The sequence below is a fragment of the Seriola aureovittata genome, chromosome 21, assembly GCF_021018895.1.
Source record: "Seriola aureovittata isolate HTS-2021-v1 ecotype China chromosome 21, ASM2101889v1, whole genome shotgun sequence".
Classification (NCBI taxonomy): Eukaryota; Metazoa; Chordata; class Actinopteri; order Carangiformes; family Carangidae; genus Seriola; species Seriola aureovittata.
The window spans coordinates 15,656,216-15,665,199 of NC_079384.1; the positions used below are offsets into that span (position 1 = coordinate 15,656,216).

Below are 8,984 nucleotides of genomic sequence, written 5' to 3' on the forward strand. Positions count from 1 at the left end.
ATTTAATTTCCAAAACATTATATTTACATTATTATATTACATTACTATATTACCAAAAGCATGTTCAAATAGCTCCCTGATAGTAATGCTGCAAATTTACGATAAAATTCAAAACACATTTCTGAATGGAGGCGCACTCCCCTACGCACAATGCAAAGAATATCTACGGCCGAGCAAGACCTCGGTCCAAAGAGCATGTGTAAATCTCATTAGCTGTATATCCAACTGTCTGAGTTGTGCAATTACTAAATTATAAATGTGAAATTAATCAGAAAAAGGGCTTGGTGTTTGTGCGAGGGGATTAATCTTGTCCTTGTTGCGCCAACGGCAAGAGGCATTATTCATGAACCCTCCATTTCGCACCCCCCACCCCCACCCCAAGCCAACCCCACCCCCTACCCCCGTCCTGGAATGAGAAATATAACTCTGGGCCAAGAGCAAGCATGTACTCTCCAACTCTACAGACCCTGACAAAACAGAGTTGTAATTATGTGAAATTATTGATATAAACAAACAGATGAATGGCCTTTGTGCTGAGTGTGTATGAGTGTGTGTTTTTTTTTCTGTGATGTATATGTGCGTGAACGTACAGTATTTGCATGCATGCATGAGAGAAGGTGCGTTTTTGTTTCAAGTAAATTGGGTGTTTGCCCTTGAGTGAGTGAGCAAATGAGTGAATAGAGCTGGTCTTTGTTTGGTCGAGAGAAATTGTGAGTAATGTGGTGTGGATTGGGGAGCATTTCTGTTTCCAAATCAATACAGAATAAGTATTATTTCATACGAAGACTATTATTAGTAAAAGGCAGAGGAGGAGGGGGGGTAACTATTACTCATCAGATGTGAAAAAAATAAAGACACAAATGAAGAATACAAAAAGGAGGTTAGGAGCCACTTGAAACTGGTCGTAGCACTTAATTGAAACCGTACTGCTCTCAAGCGAAAAATATCTGTGCCAAACACAAATCTGCTTGGCAATAAAGAGGAACAGTTAGGGAATCTTTAATGGGCCACAATCCATTACAGAAAGTCATAAATGTCCTCAGGAATATACACATCATCGTAGAGTGGGATGTGACCGTACTCTTGCAGAGACTCATCCTCATTTATGTGCCTATAAGCGGAGCTTTTATGAAGACTTTGTATAAGTTTGTGAAAGTTGTGAAAAGGCTGTGTCATGAGAGTCTCCGTGTATCATGTTGTTCGTGTTCTTTGGAAGGAAAAGCCTGGGAAACCAAAGTGCCGCTACCTGTTTACCACTAACTGCTTTTAAATGACGATTCTTTATGTTAAATAATGAATTGTTGAATTCTTCAATTTCCGTCTTATAATTTCAAAAAATGATTCCCAGTCCTGCTCACGGCATGTTGAACATACACAATGAGCTCACTGGAGTCCATATAGACCTCAATCTCTGTGCTTTGACTCCACTTACATTCACGTCAATCCTGATGATATATTCAAACCTGTAACAAATTACTCACTCCTCCACCGCCCCGTGGACGACAGGGGCGTCTTGTCCCTGATTGGTGGGCTTTGCTCTCATTTGTCTTTGACAGCCAGCGCTGGCCGGCCAGCAGTGCCATTCATCTCCCGTGTCACTGGCAGACCAGGGGAGTCACGCAGCGAAAGGAGAAGTCTGGGCCTCCTTATGAACCACGGTCAGTGCCAGGCATATTCTTTGTCTCACAGCCTTGTCAGGACACACAGATCTGCCTAAAATGTGGTATATGCTGTAAAATGTGGTTAGCAGATTTGTCCAAGTCCAGCTGTTGTACTGTCTAGAGCCCGGTCGATACTGTACTGCAGAGAAGGAACTGATATATCTCAGATTTGTCTGTTTAAAAGTGATTTTCACTTGATTTTTTTCACATTATAAGAAATCATTCCAGTTCCACTGTTATATGCCAACGATGCATTTTACATAGTTAACATTTTTGAGACATGAGGTGTTTGCACAACATACTCAGTATGGGGTGATGACCAGTCAGTCATCCATGTGACAAGCCTTAGATTTAATGAGGCGTCTTCTCACCATACATCAAAATTTAAAAGTCATACGGAGGTCACACAGGTTTCTGTTGAAATCTGTATTCTTACAACTGGCCAGGCTTCACTTTATCAAAGGGCTGTTTGAGGTTGAAGACTTTTGAAATTTTGATGTAGGTCAAGGGTACTGTAAGGTGATAGTTGGAAGTATTCTGATGATTGAACATTGTAACTGTGGCATTGCCAAAATGTAAAAAGTAAAAATATGTACAATAAGTGTGGATATAAAGATGTTAATCATTTATGTTGAAACTGTATTACTATTATGGCAATATTTTGAATTTTATCCTTCATTACCAGACTACATGAATTCCAAATTGGATTGAGGGCAGTTTGAAGTGAGGATGGCAATGCAACAGAAAAAAGAAGAATTCAGTCACTGTCAATCAAAAATCACATCTTAAATGCTGATGTATTCCTATAAATCATTACTGCATATTGATTATATATGTTAATTTTTCCTTTTGAAGTTTAATGTGCATTTGTTTTTATTCTGTTTGAATTCGATAAATGTTCATTCAATGCCAGTTGAGGTCAATTATAATAATATGGTACAATATCATGGTATTGTTGTACCACAGAAATATAATGGCATGGTAATCTGATCACTGGTATCACCATGGTACTTTTGTATTCCACAACAATGTATTGTAATACTTAAGATAATGACATTTTGAGTTTAAATTATTAATCTGGAAAGTGCAGTGAAAGTGTAAGTAATACAAATTTGGAAGTAAAAGTAGCTTAAAATTGTAGGTACATGAGAAAATATATTATGTCAAAGAGGGTCCAGAAGTACAAATGTGTCTATCAGTGTACAGAGAACATTACTAAGAAGTCACATTAGGTCCTGCTTGGTGTCAGAGCTTTGACCTCATGATCCCAATGCCCCCTCTCCGTCACCCAGTACAGACAGTTTGCCCTTCAGCAGTTTCCATTGTAAATAAGTCAAACCAAACAAATCCATGGCTGGGAGTGATGCAGAATGCCTTGCCATCAGAGCGCTCTCTTAGGCGAAAAGAAGGCTGGAAAAAAAAAAAGGCAAGTCGCCAAGCAATTCCTCTGGCGCTCATTAAGTTTTCATAATAAATGTTTTTGTAACGATGACCTTTGAAACATGGAAAGAAAAAAGAAAAAAAAACTAAAGAGAAACCTCAGTGTGCCCTCTTTTGTTCTTGTGCATTTGCGTAATTTATGTGGGATGGTGACACAACAGCTCGCCACTTTCTGAAATTACTTGATCCCTGGATGTTGGAAATGGCTCGATGCCCCGTGAAGCTGCATCAAAAGGTCCGTCCAAATGTGGCAATGCCTGGTGTCACTTCACGGGGAGATGGCGTGGCTTCACATGTATGCACTGAATCCGACTTTCAACATGAAATTAATATGAAACAAATTCAAACTCTATCCTTTTTTCCCTTGCTAATCTTAATGCCATTGATGTGTGTCTGTACAGCATTATTCATAAAGCGTTCTTTGATCCCCTCCTGGTGGGAATGCTGACTTTTGCAAAAGCATATTTTGGGTTTTCACAGGCATTTTTATAGGCACACCTGGAAATTGCCCCATAAGGGTCAAAAATTGAAATATTACGACTGTTACAAATCTGCTCAGCACCTATCAGCCTTGCCAAACAACAGTCCTGTTAAATACCAACCAGTTTTAACTGTCTTCTACATCAAACTTCTGTCTCTCCTCATCCTCACTTTGTCTCTATATGAGGTGACTGAGACACACTTCAAGTTAAACTCCCTCCTTGCCTCTTCATGCATCTACTTGGCTCTAATTCTTAAGCAGACTTTCTGAACGCCTGCTATAAAAAGACAGGGTTATCTATCCTTTTAGTTTGAGCCAGGGTAGTTTATGGTCACAGCAGTCCCGCTGGATCTCTGCCACAGCGCAAGAAGTCTGAAAGGCTCCACGCTCGCTGTGACTTTTACTGAGAGAGACAAGGACTGAGATATAAACAGAGAAAGAAGTGCATGTTGACATCTTGTTTTTCAGTGGTGGCCAAAAGGTCTCCAACACTTTAAAGCCCTTTGCACATTTAGCTCTGGACTGAGATGCTAGGAAACATCCCACATTTACTCTTTATGTATGTTGGTTTCCTATATCTCCACAAACCAGAGCATCGTGAATCAGATTAGGTTATTTGTAGTATAGCTCAGAAAACAGGCAAAAACAAACATATCCAACATAAATTACGGTCTTAATGGGTTGTCTATTAATCTCCATGGCTTGCGACCTTATTCATCAGCAGTTGTTGTCATCACCATGTGTGTGCTGTATTAGGCAATGGGCTCTGGTGTCGCTCCACTGTGGAGCTGCTGATGGCTAAGGAATGATAAGTGGAGGGATAAACCATTGTGGGGGGAACACGGCTGCAAAAAGACCCTCGACCACTGCTAAGCATCCAGTTTCAAGACTTCATAGGCACACAGAGTCCCATTCAAAAGCTCTCTCTGGCATACAATCTCAACATAGAGTAAATATAATCACATTTGTGCTTTACATGCACAGGTGGCTCCAGGCTGGGACGTCCCTTGCTCGCTAACATATGGAATATACTTCCTATACGTCCTAATGTTGAAGTAGTAGTTAGACATTTTGATGATTCACTTTCTTGAAAAATGTTAGATGGGAAGATCTAGAAGCTTTATATGAAGCAGATTAGCTTAGCTTAGCACAAAGACTGTGAAAAGCTAGCATTGCTCAGTGTCAAGGTGATAAATTCTGCCTATACCAACCACTCAAGTTCACCAATTTTGCTGAATGCATACCAAAAAACTGATGTGTAAGAGCAACAAGGTGTGGTTTTCTTAAGAGTTGTGTGTGGTGTATGGAAGATAATGTGTTAATTAGTGAGCTTTAGAGGTGTTAGTTGGAGGATTTCATTAATTTACAGAGATAGGCTAGCTGTTTCCCGTTTCCAGTCTTCATGCTAAGCTATGCTAACTGGCTACTAGCTGTAGCTTTATACACCATACAGACATATGTGAAACTATTCTTTAAAGCTACATGCAAACAAACAAAAAAAGAAAACAAGTTTGGAACATGGTATCTCTTAATTCATAGAATAACAGCATATACAAGAAAACATACAAAAAATATTATCCAGAAATCAACTGACATTTAAGTGAACCATGAATTTCGATAGTTAATGAGCCCTTAATCAAGCATGATAAGTGCTCTGTAGTGTATAAACCTACTCTATGTTCTTTTGAATGTAAGACGTAAATTTTTTTCTCCAGAACTTAGATGCAGCCAAGAAATTAAAGCTAAAATTATTGCTTAATGGCTTAATAAATCCTAGACCTGGATCACCAGATACTCTAATTAGCTGAAGCTTTGAGTCAAGGGCTTTCTGCCCAACAGATTTCATCCAGTTCTGTTCCCATATTTCTTTAAGATCACTTGCAAACAAAGAGACAGAAGTGGAAACATAACTACTTTCCAACAATGGAATAACATTTATTATTTATCTAGGGAGTGAGTATTCAATAGAAAGAGATTCATGAGCAACTGAAAGGAAGTGAAAGATTTAAAAATATTTTTATTTCAAAAATCATGTAAAACTCAAGCCACTGTTTTTAACTAACATTCTGACCAAAAATAGATGATTTGAAATTCATTTGTCGGCTGGTGTTTGTCGATAAGCAAGTGATATCTCACAGTGAGACACATTAAACACATTAAAGTATATTAACTCTGGCTCCTTCATGCTTTTTCTTCAGAGTTCTGTTTGTACTTCAAAGGCTTGGCGCCATATTTACACACAAAATCTGCTTAACTCCAGGACACTGTGTATGAGGTCCAAATCTAAATTTTCCCACCCTGGCACATAAAAATAATAATTATGTAAGAGTAGAGTTTGCTTTTAAGTATCTTGTGACCAACAGAGTGTCAAAATAAACATGGCTAACTGATGACCCGGGTTGATTTTTACATACTATACCTGATCATCTTCATTTGAACATGCCAGGTCTATCTCCTCATCACTCACTAAGGTCCTGGCTCCAGGTTCTGCTCCTGATGTTCCCAGATGAGTCTGAAGCACAGCTGGAAACAGGATCTCACACCTCTTTTTGCTTCAGACTTTTCCTCCTCCACATCACTTTTTCCATCCCTCAGTAAATAGAGACAGACGTATTATCAATTCAGTCCCCACTGCGATGCTAACAAAGGCAGTTTGAAGAGCATGTCTGTTTGCTGTCATTGTAAGGAAGTGCATTAGAAAATCATTTAATTAGCATTCACTCTCAACCTCTCCATTTCTGCTCCTGCTGTTTGTTTATGCTGCTCAAAAAGACCATGTTGCCATGGCACCTATCTGCATTTTTCATTTGCTGCTTCATCATGTGGCCATTCCACACTTTGTGCATCTGCAGATATAATTTCCTTTCATACAGCTGATTTTATGGTTGGCTTTGCTGTTTGCTTCACCCTAACGCGTTGTTTCCCTCAGAAAGTGATTGTGGTTCTCTTTGTAAACTGGCTATCTCTGAAAGAACAAAGCATGCTGGGAAGTGAGCACCTGGAAAGTTCAAGCTGCACAAGCTGCACGAGTGTCATATTAGACATTCGGATCCAGGTGACCTTTAAAAAAAGATGATCAAAGACCACAGCTTGTTAAAAATGAGCATTTGTTGCTTAGAACTTGACATTCTACAAATAAAGTTGTTACAACTTAGGTTGAGGAACAAAGACCACACCTCTAATTCCTTTATACGCATGTGTCTGAGGGTGTTTTCACACCTGTACATCGGTTCGTTTGTTCTGGACCAAAGAAAATATTATAGATTGTTGTTTTTTAGTTCTGGTCTGGTTCATGCTCATACCGACTTTTCTAAACAAACCAAAAGGAGTAGGCATAAATGCATTTGGATTGACCGCTCTGCATCATCATGACATGGAGAAATCAAATTTTGGAGACTGACTGCAGGTTATATAACACATTTCTGCACCTTATGCGTTTATGTATGTTCTCCCGTGTCACAAATAGTCAAGACTTCAAATGTGCCTTGTATTTCATAAATGGTGATTAATAGATATTTCCATCATAATATTGCAGGACAGATAAAAGAGAGTTCGTCTGAGCTTTGACATGAGTCCAAACGAACAGAATGCTCCAGAGTTTGTGTGAGCCAAACCAAACATGTTAGGTGTGAAAGCACCCCGAAGGTCTCAGTATGCCCATAAAGGACTAGTTCATGTGAAGTGTTGTCAGAACATGTGTAAAGGCAAAAGTGTGAATACCCGTCCCGAATGGCCTCCTTCAACCAAGAGGGGTGAGATGTGGATAATAGCACACTTTCAGACAGTCTCTTCCTGAAGGCATTCATTGTGTTGGACACAGCTGTACACACAAAATGTGATGGAAGTACTTGTGTCAAGGATAAAGCAAAAAGCACAAAGTCTGTTTACTTTTTCAATAAGAAGTGGGTCTGATGGTTGGATATTATATTTCTTAAAGTTACAAAAATCCTTTGAAAGATCTCCCCTCACACATTATTCCAATACAATCATTTGCATACTTAAGTGGAGTGGTCTTTGTGTGTGAACATGCATTAGTTCGGTTCATTTCACCATTTCAGAAGTCAGGAGGCATCTTATTTCTTCTATGACGCAAATAACAAAGAGCCCACTAATGATAGCTGTCACAGAAAATGCAAAGTATAATAAACTCTTTGGAGCTAGCTAACTTGTGGCTGCCTGCTATATCCAGGATTCTCTTTACATGCAGAATTTCACTTGTGAGTTTTATTTTCAATAGAAACCACAGAAAGTTCTAGTTTTCCCTACTGTGTGCGTGTGTGTGTGTGTGTGTGTGTGTGTGTGTGTGTGTGTGTGTGTGTGTGTGTGTGACTTAGAACTGGCTTTTGTTCTTCACTAGGGGTAAGTAACTTCATGGCTACATAATGTTTTATGTCTGTTTTCATTAGTGACCAGCTATAGTAGGCATGATAATGTCTGTGAATTAGCTGCTGATGCTGGTGGTCTAGTGCGAAATCTAGTGGCAATGTTATAATCTAATGGCATAAAATCATGTATTGTAAGTACATTTCCTGATTATACTTGTACTCGCGCGCCACAATGCACTTTTACTTGTAGTATTTTTGCAGTGTGATATTGATTTTGCTTAAGAGAAGGATCAGAATACTCCGTCCACCAATATTTTTATATGACCATCGTAGAATATCATTTTTGTTCTAAGCAGTTGTAGCTTAATTAATGATGGAGCCCCAACACCACATTAATTAGTTTTACTGTTATTTCCTATTTTACTTAAAGCACTCCAGCAGTAGTGGTGAGTTGTTAGTTGTGTGAGCTGTTTATAGCGGCTCTTACCACAGGGGGTCGTTGTCCTGCATGTTAATTTGCAGCACTGTTTCCTGAAGTGTGTGTTGCGTGTGTGTAAGAGACATAATTTATTTCAATACAAGTTTTCCTCGCTGACTTGGGTTTTGCAGCTGCTATGCGAATTCAGATTACAATTTAAGAGAAGATTCAGATTCATTTTACACATAAAAGGGTTCAGAAAAAGCTCAGAGCCTTAAAACTAAAGCCCTCCTCTCCCATCATGCCTTGCGTCACAACGTGAAACAGAGCAAATGTTACGATGTATATGTACAACATGTATAAATATCAGTTTTAAGTTTCACATTTAACCAGTGCAAAATCAATATTCACTAGCACAACTGCATTCATGAAAACTTTTTGTTCGTTTCATTATTTATCACGCAGCGACATTAACAACACACCAGCAGTGAAGTGAGCGTCCTCTCTAATGGACTCAGCCTGTTCTTGCTGTTGAAGTTTAGATCACTCTTGTTTCTCTTCAGATCGTATAAATCTTTCGCCTTTTACTAAAGATTTCCGTGGAGAGGATCAATAAGAGTTTAACTCAATTTTTTGATGCCCTGCTGAAAAGCGGGGCT

The 8,984-nt window shown here is 39.0% G+C and overlaps 1 non-coding gene across 1 annotated transcript; it reads left to right on the forward strand.

The window, feature by feature from the left end:
• The first annotated feature begins 8,868 nt into the window (after positions 1 to 8,868).
• Positions 8,869 to 8,984, forward strand: LOC130163029 (U5 spliceosomal RNA). The gene has a single exon (XR_008826348.1). It is a non-coding gene; the product is annotated as a U5 spliceosomal RNA (small nuclear RNA).